Consider the following 21,565-nt stretch of genomic DNA (forward strand, 5'->3'; position numbering starts at 1 on the left):
AGCCTGGCTTTCCTTCTGCCTGCCGTGTGACCTTCAGACACAAAATAAAGTGTCAGTCATAAACTTTGAGCCGGCGAGACAAACAGGAGGACATCTCCCCACAAGGTTCCTGCTGTTTTATCTGAAGGTTCTGTGCATTTTAACAGCATGCACACGCACTGTACGCACAAACACAAACACAAAGATGCTCCTATAAGAGGTTCTGATGGCTGTCAAGATACGGTCTTTTAAGAGCCTTCTTTTTGAAGGTGTAAATCTCATTCTTACACATTCATATCTCATGCAAATCAAAAACAACCAAACGAACAGGCAAAACACAACATTAGACCATATCTAGTACGAGTATTCAATGTTATCAGCAAGATAACACAGGAAAACAGAAGGCAGATCACAGCATTACTGAAAACATTAGTATTTAAAGATAACTGATACAAATCAGAAAGAACACAAACATTAAATAATTGTTTCCAACTTCCGTAGACACAGAAGGAACTAAACAAAAGGTTGGGTTGTTCATTGACGTGTAAAAAAGGAACAGTGTGACCTATAGTTGGCAGTGGATAGCTCATAGCCAAGGGGAAGGGGCTTGAAACTGGAGAGTCGCCAGTTCAAATCCCTGGATAGGTGAAGAACCAGGGTGCCTGTGAGCAATTAAGGTGCCCAACCCCCACTACTCCCTGGCCACAGACAAGAGCTGCCCACTGCTCCTGCAGCTGGTTTATGTGTGTTCATTACTGGTGAGTGTTTTTTTACAATTGGTAATAAAACCAATTCTAATTCTGCTAAACAATGTCAGCATACGCCATTATTGGGGGTATGAGTTGTACAATATGTGTTTTTTTTGCCTCAGATGAAACTGCTTGTTAATCTCCATCTCTTAATCTGCAAGCCTGCAGCTACACCCTACATGGGGCCCATATAAGTAGGGTCTACCTCCTATTGGAGGTGTGTGGGTGTCAGTTGGAAGTTGGTTGTGAGGAAAGCAACAGCGAAAAGCGAAAAGGTTAATGCAGTACTATTGTTTCTTGTTATTTTTGTAAATAGATTTTTTCTGGGCCACACAGTTGATGTAGTAGTCAGCACTCTTGCCTTTGCAGCAAGAAGACCTGGGTTCGCAACCGGGCCAGAACAAGGGTCTTTCTGCATGGAGTTTGCATGTTCTCCCCGTGTGTTCGTGAGTTTTCTCCGGGTTCTCTGGCTTCCTCCCACAGTCTAAAAACATGCAATATGGGGATTAGGTAAATTGGACACTCTAAATTGACGATGAGAGTAAATCACAGTTGTTTGTCTCTATATGTGGCCCTGTGATGGACTGGCAAACTGTCCATAGTTATGACCCCGCCAATTGCCCTATGTCAGCTGAGATTGGATGGATGGATTTTTTGTGTATTTTTGACTATATACATCACTGTTAACCACAGTCTTGGGCAATTCCATAATTTTGTTGTTGGAAGTTGGAGAAGAACTGGTTACAAGTCCATTTCCCATCTTGGCCGTGGGCTACCATCACAAAAGATGTAATTTACGGGGCCCGTAAATTCCTTTGCCTCATGGTGAACCTACAAAAGGACTGCTCAGATTGTGGCTGTTGACATACAGTAAATGCACAAATTGAGCACAAAATATCTGCAGAAGTGACTGAAACAGTGGTCTTGTGAGTCAAAGTGTTCCAAAAACATTTGGATGGGAGAATTATAATGTATGCACCGGCTTGTAGTGTTCACAAAAAGTTATTTCCTTCACATTGAGCAGCGACTCACACCCAACCCAGCGTTTACACAACAAACAAACAACAAAACATGTCTATGAAAATAGCAGAGGCTTATGTTGAAAGAGATGTGTGTTTGAGTGTGATGTGCACTTGTACCTCTTGGTACTTCTCTAGGACCTTTTCTGCCATAAACATGGACATTGTCAGTCAAAACCTGGTTCTACAAAATTCAAATCAATGCAGAATCCAAAGAAGCTGCCAAAACCTGTGTGTGTGTGTGTGTGTGTGTGATAGGAGGGACTCGCTCCTCACCTCTCGGGAATTCATATATCACATCTGGTACAAACACCTGCTAGCAGTGAGGTCTCTGAAGCAGCTGTTTGCATGTAACAGCTGGTGAAGCCACCCAGAGAAGAGACAAGTTGTTCTTACAGCTCTGGATAGAGCATGGAGCTGCTACAGCTTGATTCTGACCCCAGAGACAGACGAGACATACTGTACCATCTCGTCTCTAAGCTCTGTCGTGTCTTAGCTCCTCACAGAAACTTGCCTCTATCATGCTATTATACTTGCTGGGCACCACAGCGTCTCCTCACCATGTGCAGACAGTGGGAGCTTCCCTGCTGTTCTCAGCATGACACGTTCATGAACAGCTCAATACTCTGCTCCAGAGTCCAGACACTGTGCTGGTTTGATAGAGGGTGTGGAAATACTATACACAGCTACCAACTTGAGGAGCTGTTAGTTTAGTCAGTTTCTAACACTTATTCTTGTTAATTTGAGTGTTGAGGTGTGGTATTTTCAATAACACACAGTGAGATGTCAGTAAAACAAGTTACAGTTGGGTAAATGTAGCATTAAGCTCTTTAATAAATGATATCTCTTCTAACTAGTGTTTTGTAAATTCCTGTTGGGTCCAAATTTAAAATGAATAAACATTTGAGTGAGGGATTGAGTTTCGTCCAGATCCGGTGACATTTGTGAAAACCATGACCCTACTTTTTGGGTTGCTATAGAGCGCCTATAAAGCCCTGTGTCGGACCCCCATTGGCCTGAGATGGAGCAAAAATGAAAGCTGGATGCAACCTGTCAGAGTTCACTGCCCACTTAACACCCATGGATTTATAACAGAACTTGACAGACTGAATAAATCTGATCCTTATAATGGCCCTGGTGTTATGACCAGGCCTCGGAAAAGGAACCTGATCACAACATGAACAAGGAGGCTCCTCTTCCCAACTCCCAAGAAGCCACCAGCAACACATAAAGCAAACCATTTTAAAGGTTTATTAAAGACAAGCACAAAAGGTCTGCGGGCTGTTTGGCTGTGAGTGGTTCAAGGAAGTCCACTGCAGCTGGAATGATCAGGCCTTGGAAACCTCCTGTACCGGAAAAAGCAGTCCCAACCCTGGGGTCATAACATATGAGATATGAATGTTAAAAGTCTGATTATAGTCAGACTAAGACAATCATTTGATTTAATGGTATGTAAATACACTAGTCTGACTAAAATCGAACTAGTCTCAGTTGGACTATCATACCTGGATAACATAGTCCGATTACTGCTGCATTTGTATGCTTAGTCAAACTGGAGTCGGACTTGGCGTTCTGCACATAATGCCAAAATTTCCTCCAGGTTTTTTTTTTTTTTTTATTTCTTGGATTAACATGAACATCAGGTATGAAACAAACAGAGCCTCAGCCCGATCCTGTCACATGAAGGTCAACTGATTCATTATGCACTGGCTTATAGAGTCTGATGTACACGTATACTCAGCCAGCTGTCCAATTACCTGTCTTAGTTAGAGTAAGGTGTTCGTCTCTGGAGTCTACTGACTAAAGATAGTGTTGTCATTGGTAGGGTAAGTGCTATGTTAGCATAGTGTGGCATAATGTATAAGCAATGGGCAGTGTAATGTAAATAGCTGTGTTAACATTATTATACAGACTAGCTCATGGTAAATCTAGTCTAAGTCCATGATTTACCAAGAGCTAACCACAAAATCTGTTGCTTGTGGGTTCCCATCACTCTGACTTCCTGTTGTGAGCATATTTCATTGCAGCGATTCCTCACCACCGTCTTTGTGTGGATCTGATCCCATTAGACTGTCTCCAACTGCCCCACAGCTATCCACCATCTTCTTCTGTCGTTGCTTGAGTTAAGTTTAAGACATTTTACCTCCCGTTCATAAGACTTCTTCAGTTCTGAATAACTGAGAGGAAAAAACAGGGATTTAACCTCTGAGGCTGAAACCAGTCTCGAGAGTCTTAACGACTCTGATCTGAACAATCTGCTTTGTTCAATTTAACGACTCTCTCACACTTTGTGCCAGGAGCCATTGGCACTTTCATGCATCTATCCATTATATTTCTGTCCTTTACTGTTAATGATTAATCAACTATTGTTTATCAACCCGTTTACCTATCAGTTAAGGAAAATGAAGTTGTGATGTAATGAAGTAATGACACTAACATTTTAGGAGCAGAGTGTAGTCCTAAGCCTGGATAAATGGGAGGGTTGCGACAGGAAGGGCATCCGGTAAAAAAGAATGTCCTTTGAAATAAGTTTCTTTGGAGAATATAAGAGCAGAACAGACAGTGAGAGTGAGTTGACATAGAGGTGTGTCTATAGGAACACAGTATGTCCTGACAGCTCCCTCCTTGGTTCTGTCATCTTTAACATTGATGTTGGCTTCTGTTCTTTTTCGTGCTGTCTTGATATTCTTGTGTGTGCAGTTCCACGTGTGTTAAAAGAAAGTTTTAGAGGTTAACTAACAGTCACAGCAGGACACCAGCACCTTCAGCAGTCACTTGGTAACCCAAGCTTATCTTATGCTTGAGGGCTTTTATTGACTTGAAAGAACAAACATTAGTCTCCGTCAGGTGTAAAGTTTGAGTGATGTCATGACTGTTTACACCTATGGGAAAGACATTAGCCCCTGGTGCTTGTCATGATAGTTTAACCTTTGAGGTTTTGCATGAAGGTCATCACAGCTCAGGAATACTAGAGTCTGGTGTTTCAGGACAAAAATCCAGTCACTTGAAAAGAATCGTCCTGATTGAATAACAAGCAAAAAATCCAATCTCAGATTGGAAATGATGTATTTCCAATGAGGATGTTTATTTTCTAAACATTAGACAGTTTTGTTTTCATAGATTTGCTGCACAGTCACAAAATTAAATGTTTATCCAAAAGGTTATTTAACAAAGTTTTCTTTTTTTTTTTAATTTACCTGTATTTAAAAATAATTATGCCCAGTTGGAAACTGGCAGTGACAGTTGCGTTGTGGTTTGCGCCGGGATTGGGCTCTGTGAGTTTGTTCTACTTGATGCACCTGTTGATCAAGTGAACAAAATAGAAAATGGTAAAGCTTTAAGTTACAGTATAATGTCAAAGTTTTCCAGCACTCTGGTTGCCACAAGGCAATGAAGAGTGGGGCACTCCAGTTTTACCAGGAATGTAGTAAAACTAGGCCACCATCATTCTTTCACAGCTGAAGTAGAGACAGCTTGTCCACACAGTGCACAGAATCTTGTCACCTCATTTCATAGCTGGAGTAGCAAAGGCCCCGGGGGAGAGCAGAGGGAGCAAGGCAGCAGGCAAAGATTAAAGCTGAGCAATGTGTACGTGAGGCTCTGAGTCGTGAAAACACTGCAGGGACTGTTGAGATATCTCCCTGCTGAACAGCCAGCTCACGCCAATCACCGCCATGTTTGGCAGCCAAGACTCTGATATTGAAGACTCTGATTCAGCAGCTTTGAATCATCCTCTGAGAGAATCTTCAGACACAAAACTCCGCCCTGGACTGTTTCCATCAAAATTATTATTTTATTTATATCATTATTATAATCTTCTATTGGAAATTTTAAACAAATGTAAAGGAATTACATAAAAGAGAGTAAGTAATTACAACGACCTGGTTTACATACAATCAAGCAGATCAGGGCATGAAACAGTAGGTGGCGTCGTAACAAACAAACTGAACTTCTTTCTTGCACAAAATTCAACCACTTCAATGACTTCAAGGGCCTTGAACTTTTAAAAAAAAATCACAAACTTTCAATTACTTCAAGGACCCGTGGGAAGCCTGACTATTATTGTAGTAATACACAACCTGGCCAAAAGAAAAGTCGCCACCTGGATTTAACTAAGCAAATAGGTAAGAGGTTGCTGCAGTTGGTCAGGTCCAGGTTCAGCAACATCATGTGTCCAAAGAATGAGGTCAGCTGACCACCTGAATATAATGAATGACCACATTATTCCATCAATGCATTTTTTTCTTCCCTGATGACATGAGCATATTCCAAGATGACAATGCCAGGATTCATCAGGCTCACATTGTGAAAGGGTGGTTCAGGAAGCATGAGACATCATTTTCAGTCCAGACCTGAACCCCACTGAGAATCTATGTGCTGGAGAAGGCTTTGCTCAGTGACCTGACTCTCCCATCATCAATATCAATAATCAAGATCTTGGTGAAAAATCAATGCAACACTGGACGGAACTAAATCTTGTGGCATTACAGTGTCTTATGGAAACAATGCCACGGTGAATGAGTGAGTAAACAAAGCTAAAGGCGCTCCAACCATGTGACCCTTTTTTTTCGGCGGTGTATTTGTTGATCTATCTACAAATACACTGATCTAAGTGGAAGAATGTATTCAGTTTAATTCTTGGGATTTCGAAACATCATTCTTTATTCACTGAATCTGTTTCCATTGCACTAATTCACACTTAGCTTTTATTGATACGCCATTTCATTCCAGCTCACATAGGGGTGCAGTTTTGTGTTTGTGTGTGTGTGAAAAGAACTGTGTACATTACAGTTGTGAAATAGATATGAGACATGGCTCATCCTGTCATCCTGTTCTTCCATTTCAGTTTTGGACTTAATCAAACACAGGCTAAAGCAGACCCACCTTAGGTGTACTCCCTGTGGAAATCATATAAAAAGTGAAGGTGTGCAAAACTACTGTACACGTGACACTGTCACAGATAGGCTGTTGCTGTGGGCTTGAGAGTCTGCCTTAGGGTCCTGACCCTAACAAGGGTGGCCCTTTGTGGACAGATGCAGCCCAGCACTGGCACCCGACATATGCATGCAGCTAATTAGCCACACAGCGCTTCAGCAAAAACCCTTTCAACTGTTTCCAACCATCAAGCATCTTGTGATTCCCTCCTGCTCTGCTTAGCATAACGATGACAGCGAGAGTGTTTAAAAATTCATCCACCTCTCTCTGCAGAGGCCTGTCACTGCCCAGCATACGTTCTCTGTTAGACTGCTGACAAGTAGCACAACTCAGCCAGACGTACTTTTGCTATCTTTTGTTATTCCATCAACCCTGAGCTGGTCCCGTACTTCTTACATTGGGGAAGATGTATTTCGATTGCTGTTTATCTGAGGTTTATTTTGTTCTTTTTTCAACCAATAAAGGGAGATCATAGGTTTGCTTGAAGTGTGTTTGTATGAGGCAGGCTCTCAGTGAAAAAAGAAGATGTTAGCAACAGAAGTCCATGCAGATTCAGAGGTGACAAACATGGCAAACATACTCACTGAAGGGGGAATATTTTTGAATCTTTTCTGTTTGGAAACAAGAATCTGTTTTGTAGGTACAGTGGAAGCACACAGGACCATCAGCTCTAACTATGTATCAGAACCTCACACCACCACACTTTGTCGACGTTTATTAATTCATTATGGATAGATAGACAGACAGACAGACAGACAGATAGATGGATAGATGGATAGACATGCAATGAAAAGTTTGAAATGTGGCCGATGATTACAAAAGGCGGATTTTCAGCTAAAAATGTATGTAACTATCAACTCCTTGACTAGAATTTATTGTAGAAAGGTGTGACAGAATCAGTGTGATCTTTTGGTAAGTGGTTGAATAACAGTAAGAGCATTGTGGCAATTTCTCTGGAACACTTTTGTGCAAGATAAAAAGGCAGCAAGCGTCACAATTTTGGTGGAGCGAAGCGGCATGTAGACTTTTAAAGGCACACTTGGAAGAATGACACTCAAAATCAGGAGGATGTGTGTGTGTGTGTGTGTGTGTGTGTAGGCTACACTGCCACTGCCAGTTTCCACTCTGCATCAGTGAGTAGAAAATGTATCACTGAGTGGCACTTGAATGGAAAAATGCCATAAATATACTGAAAGAGTTTAAAAAGAAATAATGGTAAAAACACAGACGGACACAAGCGGCTTTGTGTTGTTCACTTTATCCGTCCATAAAGTTCTTGAAAACATCCCTGACAGATGAGGGGGCTGTAGAAGTGTACTCTATGTCTAAATGTTTTAAAAGGCAGAGAAAACGCAGAGAATTATTTGAATAAAAACTCTGCAGGATTCCACTTCGGTAAAGTGGAGGAAACAGCAATGAGCATCATCTGCTCAAGGAGCCAGTCAATTGTTTCCAGTCAGAGCAAAAAGCTTTGCTTGGTTAGACACACTCCTCTTCCTCACACTTCCATTTCACTATGTCTCTCTCCAAAGCCTGAACCTGGCATCTGTCGAGGATGAGTATATTTTATAGTAAATATTTCAGTTTGTTTGTTCAGGACATGAGTGAACATGCCAATTTCTTCTTTGTCTGCTTAAATATCATCTGTGATGTTCACTCCAGCTTCATTTCCTGTGCAACTTCACCTTCTAGCTGTTAGTATAGCTTATAACGGTCTTGTAACCCGGAAGGTTGCTGGTTTATATCCCTGCCAGGTTAAGGGCTGGGATACTCTTGAGCAAGGTACCCAATACCCCATTGCTCATTGAAATTTGAAAACTCCAAATTGACCCCAGCCACATCCAGTCTGCTCCCAGTGCTGGTCCCAAGTCTGAATAAATGGGAGGGGTTGCATCAGAAAGGAAAAAGAAAAGACTAAAAAGGGATTAAAAAAGATACAAAATCCCGTAACATGGTCACTGAGCTCCATAGTGTTGGTGTTTTCATCTTTCCCAGTCTCGTTGGTTTGTTGGTTGACATTTGTGACGTCGCAGTTCTTGCACAGACGATGAATACGTTAAAACAAACACCACCGGCAGAACAACCACTGATCATGAGAGTGTTGTTTATTGCCTTTTATCAGTGGGTTCATCCTGGGCCACAAATCCTTGTTGCACCGACTAATTTTAGGGGTGTAGACATGAAAACAAGTTCTGGAGAATCCATTAAAGTCCTGTTTCAATGTAGATAAGGCATTAGTGTGAAAACAGCTTTAGTCATCCAGGTCATAGGATCTATTCTAAGTTCAATATTAGGTGCATGCCACTTACACTGTCTTGATGTAAATGTTCTTATCACCAAAGCCTAAATTTAAGCCAGTAAACCTAGGTGAACCATCTGACAACTTTTGGACATTAAAAACAAATTATTAAGTTAAACTTTTTCATTGCCTTGACTATTTTGTTCAAACATTAATGTCAGTAGGTTTTGAGGTGGAAAAAAGAAAAGGCAGTTGGAGAGGTTAAAGATGCAAATGGTAGAGTTGGCATCCTTTCAAAATACCTAAACTATATTGCTATAAAACGTACACTAAGGAAGTGACACTGTACAAATGAATGTTGTGGTTTTGGTTAAATGAGTTATATGTTGATTCAGTGAGACTTTATGTTGCACATGATGGTAGATGCGGTAGAATATATTTAAAAACAATATTTAATTTAACTACACTTTACAGAAAACACAAAGAGGCAATTCAAAATATTAAATTAATAAAAGCATTATTAGTAAGCTTTTGATTAATTTGGTGTCTTATACAATGAAACTAAAGGATTTCTATTCTGTTCTGTTCTATGTTTGAGCCACAGCAATAAGCAAATTATTGGTTTGGTTACATTTTAAAATAAATCAGTGAATCATCTTGTCAAATTAATTCCATCATTGCAGATATGTAATAACCAATGACTTGATTTGTTTCTAAAATTGCATTCATTCACAGATACTTTATTTATGAACTCGCACTATGGAATGTGTATAATGCTACTCATGCTGTGATGAAATACTAGAACCCAGATAGAACACACAAACATTTCATGTAAAGTACTGCATTTTTGTGTTAATGTCAATAGTTTTCATATGTTTAAATCAGGATTATATTAACTCAGGATTATATTCGCTCCAGGAGAGCTTTGCACACACTTAGCAGAAGGGGAGGTAATAAATCACAAATGCTGCTTCTGGTCTGCTTTTTACTTAGTTGGGACATAAGGTGTTGGTCCCTCTGGTTATTGTACTTTCTTATGAGAAGCCATTTATCTAAATCATAATAAGTGGGAAGAATCCATCTAAATTTAGCCCTTGTTTCATCCTCAAAGAAAGACTCTGCTAATGCACCATGTGTTAGCGCTGGAGGCGACATGGTGCCACATTAGAATATCTTAAGAATCTTAAATTCTCTGCACTCGTCAGCCTGGTCTCCAGGAAAAAACTTGGCAAACCATGAGAAACAATGGGAAAAATATAATATATTCTGAATGATTTCATACCCGTGCTGGAGTGGTTGGGTTGTACTGAATGACCTGATTTTCGGCAAAAACAAAGTAAATGTTCGACCTTTGGTTTGGCAGCACATTGCAGCACATTTTTCATACCAATCCACGCGCTGCAGGCACAGCCGTCACAAGCAATGTGGGGGTTAAGTGTCTTGTGGACACATCGACATGTAGACTAGTGGAGCCCGGAATCAAACTCGCAGCTTTCCAATAGAAAGACTTTATGCTCTACGGTTGCCTAAAAGCACTTCGTGAGCATTTGTTTCCTGTGCCTTTGGAACATAGAGGATCCCTTCCATTTACCATAGTTCTGCTTTGCAAGGCACTGCTGGGATTTGAACCCAGGATCTCCTGTTTACTAGACAGGCGCTTTAACCAACTAAGCCACAGCACCCTCCACTCTGCTGTCCCACCCATGTCATCACACCTATGATCTTAGTTGATTGTCTGTTAGCAATATCTTTATTGTCAAGTGAACATCAAATCTTAGATCAGTCAACTATCTTATAGCTGATTATCTGTTGACATGACGCTGAATACCTGTTGATTACTAGCAGAGAGTCAAACCTGGACTATCAAAATAAAGCGATTCCAATAAACTTCCTTAAGACACGATGAAATGCACAAAACGTTCAAGGCAACGTCAGCAGATAAAACCACAGCTAATTATTATGATTAAGTGTTGTTAGTGTCTGTGTTGGTGTCCCAAGTAACGGTTGATTTAGTTTTGAGTGTTCTCGTGACATTTTCAAGAACAAAAAACCTCACACAGATTTAAGAAGCAAACAAAGAGTGGAAATGCAGCACCGAGACAGGAAGTCAGACCCGTATAGTTACCTCTGTATTAAAAAAAAAGACACACAAAAATTCTTTCTGTGTCTTTTTTTCCCTCAAATTCATCAACACAAGTGTGCAACACACATTAAAGGAAAGCACGATGGAGAGCACTGACAGTGGTTACACTTTCATATCCTCCTTTCTAACTCTGCAGCAATCAAAAGATTTTAGATCACTGCCCGACCGGTTTGCCTAATAACATCATGCTGGAAAAGATGCCGACTCTGTGACTCTGTGAAATGACTGAGTTCAGCGGGGTGTCATATTTATATCACCACCTCGCAGAGCTGAAAAAAAAAACCCATGTCCATTACAGAGTGAATGCCAAATGTTAGTGGGTGTTAGTGGGTTTTATGACCAGTGGAAAAGGGGCGAGAGAGAATGAGTCACAGTTTGAGATCAAACGCTACATCAGTCATATTATACTTCAATGGATTTCACAGTGTGCTTTTATGGAGAGGATGTTGACACTGAAACATCTTTCCCAATAACATTTGTGGGTATTCCTAGAATTTGTGAACCTGTTAAAAAAGCTTCAACCATTGACGGTGGTTGTTCTAGTCTGTGGTGTTTTTTACCCGCGTGTCACCCGTGTGTCACCTGTGTGTGAGTGGTGACGTCATGAATGCACCACAAACAAAATGAGTTGGAGAAGGAAGCAAATGTTATCAACACCATGAAACTCAGTTGTTACTATTTTATGTATTTTACTCTGAACCAATCTTTCAATGGATCTGATTGATTTAAATGACTGAGCACTTTCCCAAGTTATAAAAAGTAAGGTTTGTTACAAACACTCATGGCTATAACAGCTAAGCTAATGGTTAAAAAAACAATGCATGTCGTTAAATTGAACAAAAAATGATGCCAAATGAACAAGATGAAGAATGTTTTCCATGCACTTTGCATTCACACTGATGCTGATCAGAGCCAAAGCCAATAAAAACCAGTGTGTATTACATGAATGCCAAACAAACACAAACACAAACGTGGGTCTAAACCCAAGATTAAGTCGTCAACCGACCATGCTGAGATGAGAAGAAGTTACCGAGAGTATTTAGTGACAAATTTGAGAATTTGCTTATTTGCAGAAGATCTTTTTCACTTTACACCATGTTGAATCCCTCAGGGCTAACTATTGAAACAACCACTAAAATCCAATGCAAATGTATTTGATCTATATCGGAAATGTTGCTTGCTAACGTTACCTTAAAAAGTCCAAGTTTCCTCTTCATGGCAACCGAAGCTTATATTTCAGCTAGTTGTAAGTTGTAACTCATGCTCCATGACCTTTTCCTGAACCTATCCAGAGACGTTTTATGCGTCAACACATTACTGACTGTTAGGGACTCTCTAACACGACAGCAGATCACCTTTTTTTGGGCTGTCCAATTTACCCAATCAATGGAGAGCAATGTGGATTGGGTACCTTGCCCAGAGCTTGTTGGTATTCGGATCAGCAACCTTGCGGTTACAAGTCAAGTTCCCTTTCCACTAAGCCATGGGCTGCCCATTTGTAGATCAGGAAATATGCAACATTATTTTGCATCTGTTGTTTGTGGAAATGTCTAATGTAATCCCTGTGACTATGTTGCTTTACTTGCTGCGACTAACCTTTAGACTCTGCAAAGCATTTATGGCCCCAAAAATAAACACTTGATGAAATTATAATGCAGACGTGAGCCATTAAAAAGCTCCAGGTCTCACAGAGTCAGACGTTTGAAGACTCAGATGAGTGGTCCAGAGTCACGGCGGAAACAAAGCCCGGCTCTGTCACTAATGGGCTCGGTGTGACTCGAACACATTTGGCATTTGTGTAATGTCACAGGGCAGTGAAGGAGGACGCAATAAAACACAGAGCCTGGAAGCTTCACTTATTAAAATTAATAATTCATACCACTGGATTTGGTAGGGCAAAATCCACAGTTTCACATGGAGGGGGCGGGCACCGCCCCATCAGAGCAGGGACGCACAGGACCGGAACGTCTTGTTACAGCCAATGAAGACCGCAGCAAGTCCATAAGCCATGAATAATAGATGGATATGTTGATGTGGAAGTATAATGTGTTGTTTTGTGCATCAACACAGAGCTCACGAAACACGGCTTGGGCTCTTTTTTAATCTCCACAGCATCTGGTCTCATACACGAGCACGAGACAGTGACAGATGCTCCACGCTTCCAAACATCATGTGTTGAACACTTTAATCTAATTTGTGTAGAGACTTTGTTCAGGCTGAAGGCAAATGTGGACAGTAGCTCATAGGAGACAAAGTGAAGCAGTGACGTGCATTTCAACTCATTTTCCACTGGTCCAAAAACCTGAATCTAGAAGGAAGATGAACCCAAAAGAAGGAACCAATCCAATATTACACATGCTAATTACCTTTAAACAACCAACCAACCAATCAACCAACCAACCAACCAACCAACCAAGGATCAGGAGCAACGAGGGTTTAAGTGTCTTGCCCAAAGACACATGTAAAAAAAAACAAAAAAAAACATAAGCTTAAATAATTTGAAGATACATTCTCCAACTATGTGTCATGTGACTATGTTTCCAATCATAGGATGAGTGAGCAAAAGTTTGACTACTACTAGTTCAACAACGTGAGGAGCGGGGGCTAAAGGCTAAAGGCTAACGAGGCTAAAACACTGAAGTCAGCAGCTTGGGAGCATAATCTCGCTGTCGACAAGACCCACACCATTTTTAAGTGTTTTAAAAACTTCCCTGAATGACGGGCAGCACGTCAAACATGACGATGCACCCTTTAACCCTTGACCTTTGCTCTACCACTGAGACACATGGCTCATCATAAAATTCAACAATGCTTTCACAAACTGCATGTTGTCCTTTAATTGTTCATCATGAAAACCACAGACCTCGTCTCAAAGCAGTGGCTTCTAGTCTGAATTTTTCTCATCAGAAATTTGGGAGGAAAAGGCTCTGAATGATTTTCTCTTTAAAGTTTTTTCCCCAAAGTGACAGCAGGAGAAAACCTGTAGCCATAACAACCGTCAAACCTGAAAGGCATATTTATTTTCTGTAATATTTACTTCTACAGTCCTATTATTCAAATATAAGCCTCAATCTCTTTGCCTTTCACCGTATCAGCAACAGAGGAGGCTGATGACGTCATGTTCGGTCGACTAGACTCGAGACCTGATATCAGAATGAAGTGCTGTGAAGTAACATCATGCACTCTTAGAAATGTGCCAGTCTGAGACGTGTTATATAACTGCAGCTTTGCCTTTAATCACATTTAAAACCACCTACTGAAACAAATCAGGCTTCTAATCTGATTTGCAATAAAGTGCTCAAACTTTAAAAGGGAAAGTTGTTGCATAAACATATCAAACAACTTCAAACTGGAGAGATGTCGTGGTTTTTTTCATGGAAAAAATCAATTTCAAAAACTGCAAAATTCAATTAACAGAATTGTGCAGCGCATAGTAGCTTTGAGAGTCGTGTTGCTGAAGCAGGATGTGCTGACATTAGTAGCCCACTATGACAGATTGCAGTGAACCGGCTCCACCTGACTTAGAGCACATGTTTCTAGGAATAGACCGAGTCAGAGCACCGTGATGTAGCACCAAAAAACAAAAGTGCATAGATAATGCTCCAGAAATATGAGACTAAAGTTACTGAGCTTTGATGATGAATGACTAACTTATTTATGAAGACTGTGTGAAACCTTAGTGTTACTCCACACCTGTCTTTCAACTGAAATCAGCAAATATTTGAAATATGATTTATTGGTAGATTTTGGTGTTTGTGCTCCTCTAATTTAACATTTTCTGTCTTTTATTGTGTGAATTTGATCTTTTCTAATCTCTAAATGATCCAGTACCATCAATGCCATTGACACTCACAGCATCATTCATTCATTCATTGTCATTAACCTCCATATGGGGTCACTGGAAGCTGCAGTCATTCCCAACCCTTCACTCTCACATTCACACCTATGGTCAATTTAGAGCAGGGGCATCAAACATACGGCCCGGGGGCCAGAACCGGCCTGCCAGAGGGTCCAATCCGGCCCACAGGATGAATTTGTTAAAAATTCACACTACGATTACAATCTAAACGTAATGTCAAATACAATATGTTTCACTTCCAGATAAGTGTGACTAAACGTTTGTGCCTTTATAGATCCAGTGTGATGTGTAAATAGTAAATTTAGGCACAATATTGTTGAAATAAGACCTATATTTCTCAAGAAAGTTCATGTTTTGTAAAAAATATCCTTCATTAAATGTAAGACAAAGGAGAAAAAACAAAGGAGTTCTTGTTGTTCATATGTTATTATGCTATTATTTTACTATTTTTACCGGACCGGTCCACTTGAGATGAAATTGTGCTGTATGTGGCCCCTGAACAAAAATGAGTGTCCAATCAACATCTGCATGTTTTTGGACTGTGGGAGGAAACCGTAGAACCCACAGAAAACATGCATGTAACAGTGCGAACCATTACTCCGCTGTGTGGCCTCATGCACTATGCAGATATATCAGTAGATGTGCAATAGACGTCACTAAATCACAATTTAATCTGTGCTTCTGCTCCTGTGAGGACTTCATCTGTAAATTGATTGCATGTCCACTGTGGATGTACACAGTGGACACAGTGGGGCCTGATACAGGAAATGCACTGAACCTGCATGTTTTGAGACTAACATGAGCAGAAGATGCATAATCTTGCACAACAAAAAGCACTGCACAGCTGGCAGAAGCACAACGTGAGAAAAAAACATTCAGTCTAATTCTGCAAAACAACTATTCAACCTTTAAGCAGCAGTCAGTCGTAACATACTGCAAAATAAGTTTAATTACTAGAATCCTCTGTTGGCAGTGCATTGTGCTGGGAGCAGCAATTGATTCCAGGTTGTCCTCTGACTCATTAGACCATAGCAGAGCTCTGCCCTGCAAGCTAAAAGGGAACAGCATCAATCCATAAATCAGCCGACTACACCTCCTCTATTGTGTTGGGGTGAAATATCCCGACATCTGCAGGTGTGTGAGCGGCAGGCAATCAGCCGTCTATAGTCACATTTCAGCCACAACATGGCAGCCGTGCTGCTGTCGGACTGAGGTGTGGAAAGATTCCCAGGCTGCTGCATTTGCATTGAATCACAGGTAAGTGTGTCGTTCACTGCCAGTGCCGTGAGGTGGAGCGAGTCACGACCAGGATGAAAATGATGATTCCTCTGAGGACACAACGCTATTGATCTGCTGTCATCTATGGAGCTGCTGGGAGGATGATTGAAACCTCGCTCACCACACAGCTACACAGAGACCGACCGCCTGACTCCTCCTGTGCACTTCATCACTTCAGAAAGAATGAAAACAGCAAGGATGCTTAAAAGGTGGAGAATTCTAGGTCTCACGCGGACATTAACTCTTACTGCTCTTGAATGGACGGACAAATCACATGTTTGTCACATGGTTTGTGACTTTTCCCAAAGACTTCCCAAAAAGTTTCAATGAATATTCATCAAAAGACATTCAGATGTCTTACTATTAGTCTTGTGCACGGCAAGATCACCCAATGGGCATTATGGACACAGGCCCATGGGGCCCACGCACACATGGGGCCCACGCACACATTTTCCTCTTATTAAATAATTTAAGTTCATATTTCAAATGACACACTCTACAACCACTAGCAATTGTGCTCATTTCAATCTATATTCTATTTAATGAATTTGTATTTATTTATGAAAGACTGACTCTTACGCTCTGATCTGCAGTTATTTACACTGCTTGTGTCTTTATTCTGAAAAGTAAACTGGATGTTTAGTGTGGGTACAGTGTCCTGTGATGGGACCAAAAGGGCATTCAAGATGGATTTGAGGCCAAGCTGCACCCACATCACTGTCTGCTGGACCACACAGTCTACTGCACTTCTGGGCTGTATAATTTTAACTCAAAGGGGAATTTTAAGGTTCAAATATGACCTTTTCACCCCAAGTTCAAAGGGATAGCTGAGTAGAAGAAGTTGTTTGTAGAGCTCTCAATTTTGTTCAAGATTAAGATCCATTCGAACTTAAAGGTTAAGTTCAGATGGGGGAATAAAAAATAAACACATATAACAATACAAAACAAAAATATTTAAATCAAGAAATGTCAATCAATTGAATTCCAATAAGAAAACTGATAGCTGAAAATGTAAAATTGTAAGGAAATGAAAGAAAGTCTGATTGATTGATTACCAGAGCGAGTGAGTGAAGGGAGTGAGGTGAGATCACTCTGCTGATTACTGCTCCAGACTCCGCTCAACTTTCACTTCACTGGAAGGAAATCGCTTGCTCCAAAAAAAGGAAACAATCACTTGGTTTAAGCCAAGGATTGAAGGATTGAACAAGGATTGAACTATTCTGCTGTGTGTGTGTTTCTGGGTTTTCTCATAGTCCAAAAACATGCAATATGGGTAAACCGGACCCACTACATTGAGTGTGAGAGTGTTTTTCTCTGGTTCTCTCCAGGGTGTACCCCGCCTATCGTAGCTACATTTGACGAGTGGTTATGTTTCTTATGTCGTCAGCGTTCTTCACACACGTAAAGGTATCGTATGTATTTGAAAGAAAGAATCTTCCATTTATAGCTGTGAGACAAAGAGAGAGAGAGAGGACAGAGCACATCGGCTTTGCACCCTCCGAGCACAGCAGCAACAAGCTCCTTTTGGACTCACGTGCGCCCCCTTTCAGTGTGGCAAGGTACTGTCTGCCTCACCTTGTGCCTTTTCACTGCTGTTTCACGTCCAATCAGCAAGACTAAATATGTCACACACATTCATGTGTATAATAAACGTGTCTGCAAACATACAGAGGGACAGCAGCATGAAAACATCATCAAAATGATTGGAATTTTTTATTATCATCATCACCATGATGACAGGTGAGACTCTCCTGACCACACATCACTGGTTGTTCTCATCTCATCCTCTTGCTTAAAAGGCATCTTTGTGTCTAAATCCTTCACCATCTTTGGTTGATATTATGCAGAGCTGCCTCAATCAGACTGAAGTCAATTCTGTAATATTATAAAGGGAAATGTAGGCTCCTATTGCCTGTTCCTTTGTAATAAATAACAGGGGAAGGAGAGAGAGAAGGTAATTTCTACAGCTAATGTGACTATTTCAATTCCAGCCCCGTTCCGAAACATGAAAACCTAAATTTGTACTGACAGGTGATCATTTAAACTAAGTGGAATAGCTGGTGTCATGGCCTGTGTGTGTGTGTGTGTGTGTGTGTGTGTGTCACTTCTATTCACTCCCAGCCTTTGACTTCATGCATATGCAGGTGAGTCAGCTGTAGAGGGAAGGAGCTGGTCGAGGTTTTCTGAGAACTTTCTGACTTTCTCTCATCACAGCATCACGCTGCACATACAGATCTCACAAGCACTGACCTCTTACTCCTCCCTATTCAAGTGTCACACTTATACTGTGAACCTGCAAAAGTCTCTGATAAACAGTGGGGTCTTCATCCTCCTTATCCTCCTCCTCACTAACTCTCTGCCTTTGTGCCGTACTCACCTGGGCTGTCCCAGTATCAGGGTCAGGGGTCAGAGTGTGAGTGATGGTCAAAATAATTCTACCTATGTTTATCAATTGGCTATAAAAAAAAAAGATGAAAAAGAATAGAGTTTGTGGTAAACTACGTACAGACCAGAGGAACACGAAATGTGAACATGTGTTTTGAAGTATAATTGCTGCAGAATTCATTGACTCGCCCCAAACACTTCATCGAAAGAAAAAGATGATGAGAACAATGTTTTTATATTCTGTATTTTTATACAGGAGAAATGTTGCCTTAGAAGCTGAGTTTTTTTTAATTTAATTTTATCAAAGGAGACAATGATGCATTGTAAGACATGTGTTGTCATAGTTGAACAAATATTTAGTAAAGAGCTGTTTACGTCTCCGTCTGTGATGTCCACATACACAATGCAGTAACACTGTTACATAGAGAACGGTCACACGTGCAACAGTGTTTTCAGTGTAAGTTTCTGTGTCGTGAGCTGGAACCAGCGCAGGTTTCAGAACACAGGATCAGGTGTTATAATCATCTGTCTGGCATCCCAGAACCATTTATAGCAAGTAATATAATATGTTAGATCTCTGCTCCATGAACGTAATCACTAAGTGAAACGGCCTGTTATCATTTTACAACAGCACGACTGTATTTATGTGTGAGCGGCATTACAATAAATCCATGTGTGAGTGATAAAAACAGGTTTTCAGGGCCGAATGCACACAACATCACAAACACATCAATAACACAGCGTCAGGTGAGAGAGGCTGAGGTGCGACTAATGTAGAATCAGCCAAAAAAATATCTCAGCCACAGAAAAACAAGCTTTAAATAATATTACGGGTCAACAAAGTTTTAATGGGAGAGTTAGGCATCACCCTCAAATGTGATTCATGGCTTTTTGGTGTATATTTACGTTGTTTACACATGCCAGCATTCTTAATTTGATGATATTTCAATGCGGAACTGTCACTTCATTTCAGAATAAGCCTATAAAGCAGCAAAGGTGCTGACACATGAGAAGAGATATGAGCGGTGGGATTAATCATGTGCCACAGAACGTGTAGAAGTCAGGACATAGCTCAGCTAAGCTGGTGGGGAAGAGAGGGAGGGAGGGAGGGAGGGAAAGCAAAGACTCACACACTGATGGATGAGCATGGATTGGATTTACTGCTCTGCCTACTTCCATCACATCCAGACACATGAGGTTTGTACTACACTAAGGTAGTAGCAGGTCTCCTCGCCCGTCCAGGATCTTGTTCGCCTCGCCTCGACTCTACAGGTCGTTTTTGCCTCCGGTGAGGCTCCGAGAGAGCTGAGCTGGTACTAAAATCAACAGACTGCTGGGCTCTGAGTCAAGAGCACGACGCCAATGTCGAAATGTAGATCCGTTCAAAAGTTACAAACCCTGAAAATACTCAAATGTGACATCAACAGACTGCCGGCCACTGATTGGTCAGAGAGTGTCGTCACTCAAGACTGCGACATGCAGCTCAAGAATCAACGTGAACGTTGCAGAACTGCAGATCTGTCGGCAGAATTTAGTGACAGCACTGCTGAAAGCCGACTTTACTGTCTGTGCTTCAGTCATGCAGGAAGTCCAGAATGATTCAGTAAACAAAATCCTTTTAATGATCTGATTCCACTGATTCAGTAAACCAAAAACAACTGCTTGCTCGTCGCTAGTGTGTGTGTGTGTGTGTGTGTGTGTGTGTGTGTGTGTGTGGTCTCTGTCGCGGCAGTTTTGTGCCCATGTTGAGGAGACACTGAAATAAAGGACGTCTCAGATACCAAACCGAGTAGAGTCGAGAAGTGCTACAACTGTATGATGGAAAAGTGTTGGACGCTATTCCACTACATGCTGTCTTACTTCCAATTAACGTTTTCTATAAGAATATCCAATTGATGCCGGTAAACAATATTCTTATTTGGTCCAATAGATGCATAATATTGTGGTAAACAGTCAGTCAGACAGCTTCAACAGGTTTGAATCATGAAAACAGCCACTTTACTTTCTTTACAATGCAGCTTTGTTTTTTCCTTCACATCATTCACTCACACATTCACACCATTCACTCACACATTCACACCATTCACTCACACATTCACACCATTCACTCATCCATTCACACCATTCACTCACACATTCACACCATTCACTCATCCATTCACATCATTCACTCACACATTCACACCATTCACTCACACATTCACACAGCACATCTATTTGCAGTACACTTTAAGTGTCTCGGCCAAGAGGCCACAGTCCATGCAAACAGCGTTTGTTCTGCGTACATTAAGCAATGCAGTCGGTGGCGTCAGAACAAACAAGGTATTTGATATTTGCCTAAATATCAATTTAACTTCTTTCTTGTACCAAATTCAAGCACTTTCAAAGTGTTGGCAGTGATTTCAACATTCTCAGTCTCCTCTAGTTCAATGTTAGGAACATGTTCGGACTCCAGTGCAGGTTCAGTGAGTGGACGTACAGAAGACCATGACGGTCAGCAAGCAACGATGTTGGATTCAAGTCAGGGGTTGATTATCGTTCACCTGTGTCTACACAAAGGCTTCCAGATCACAACACAAACTTTGGTGATTCATTTCCGCTTCCATCACTGGCATCACCTTGTTCCTCGTGGCTCTATAAGTTGGCAGCTCCACCAGCTCACAGCGAGCAGTCAGCGCTGCAGGGGATCACAATCCAGATAAAACTGGGCTGTGACAGAAACTAAACCTCATGCGTGTAATGTTGCTATTCCATTTGAACATCTGGCTTGAGAAGATACAGAAACCAAGAAGTGATGCAAATATGATATTTCATGAGCCCCCAAAACAACAAAGAACTGTACTTATATTTATAGGCTGTACTTTAGCTGCTGTTCCAATTTGCCTTAGTAATTCAGAAAAGCAAGGATTTTAATATCTAGTATGTTCTATTTCAAACTCCATTAAAGCACCAGCAGCCTTGTTTTTAAAGCAGCATGAT

At 41.0% G+C, this 21,565-nt stretch overlaps 1 protein-coding gene and 1 non-coding gene across 2 annotated transcripts in view; both read right to left on the reverse strand.

Annotated features, from left to right (window-relative positions):
• Positions 1-21,565, reverse strand: part of LOC122783747 (heparan sulfate glucosamine 3-O-sulfotransferase 5) — a 77,405-nt gene that overhangs the window by 11,190 nt on the left and 44,650 nt on the right. The window lies entirely within an intron of this gene.
• Positions 10,530-10,603, reverse strand: trnat-agu. Its single transcript has one exon. It is a non-coding gene; the product is annotated as a tRNA-Thr (tRNA).

The sequence above is a fragment of the Solea senegalensis genome, linkage group LG17, assembly GCF_019176455.1.
Source record: "Solea senegalensis isolate Sse05_10M linkage group LG17, IFAPA_SoseM_1, whole genome shotgun sequence".
NCBI classification, from domain to species: Eukaryota; Metazoa; Chordata; class Actinopteri; order Pleuronectiformes; family Soleidae; genus Solea; species Solea senegalensis.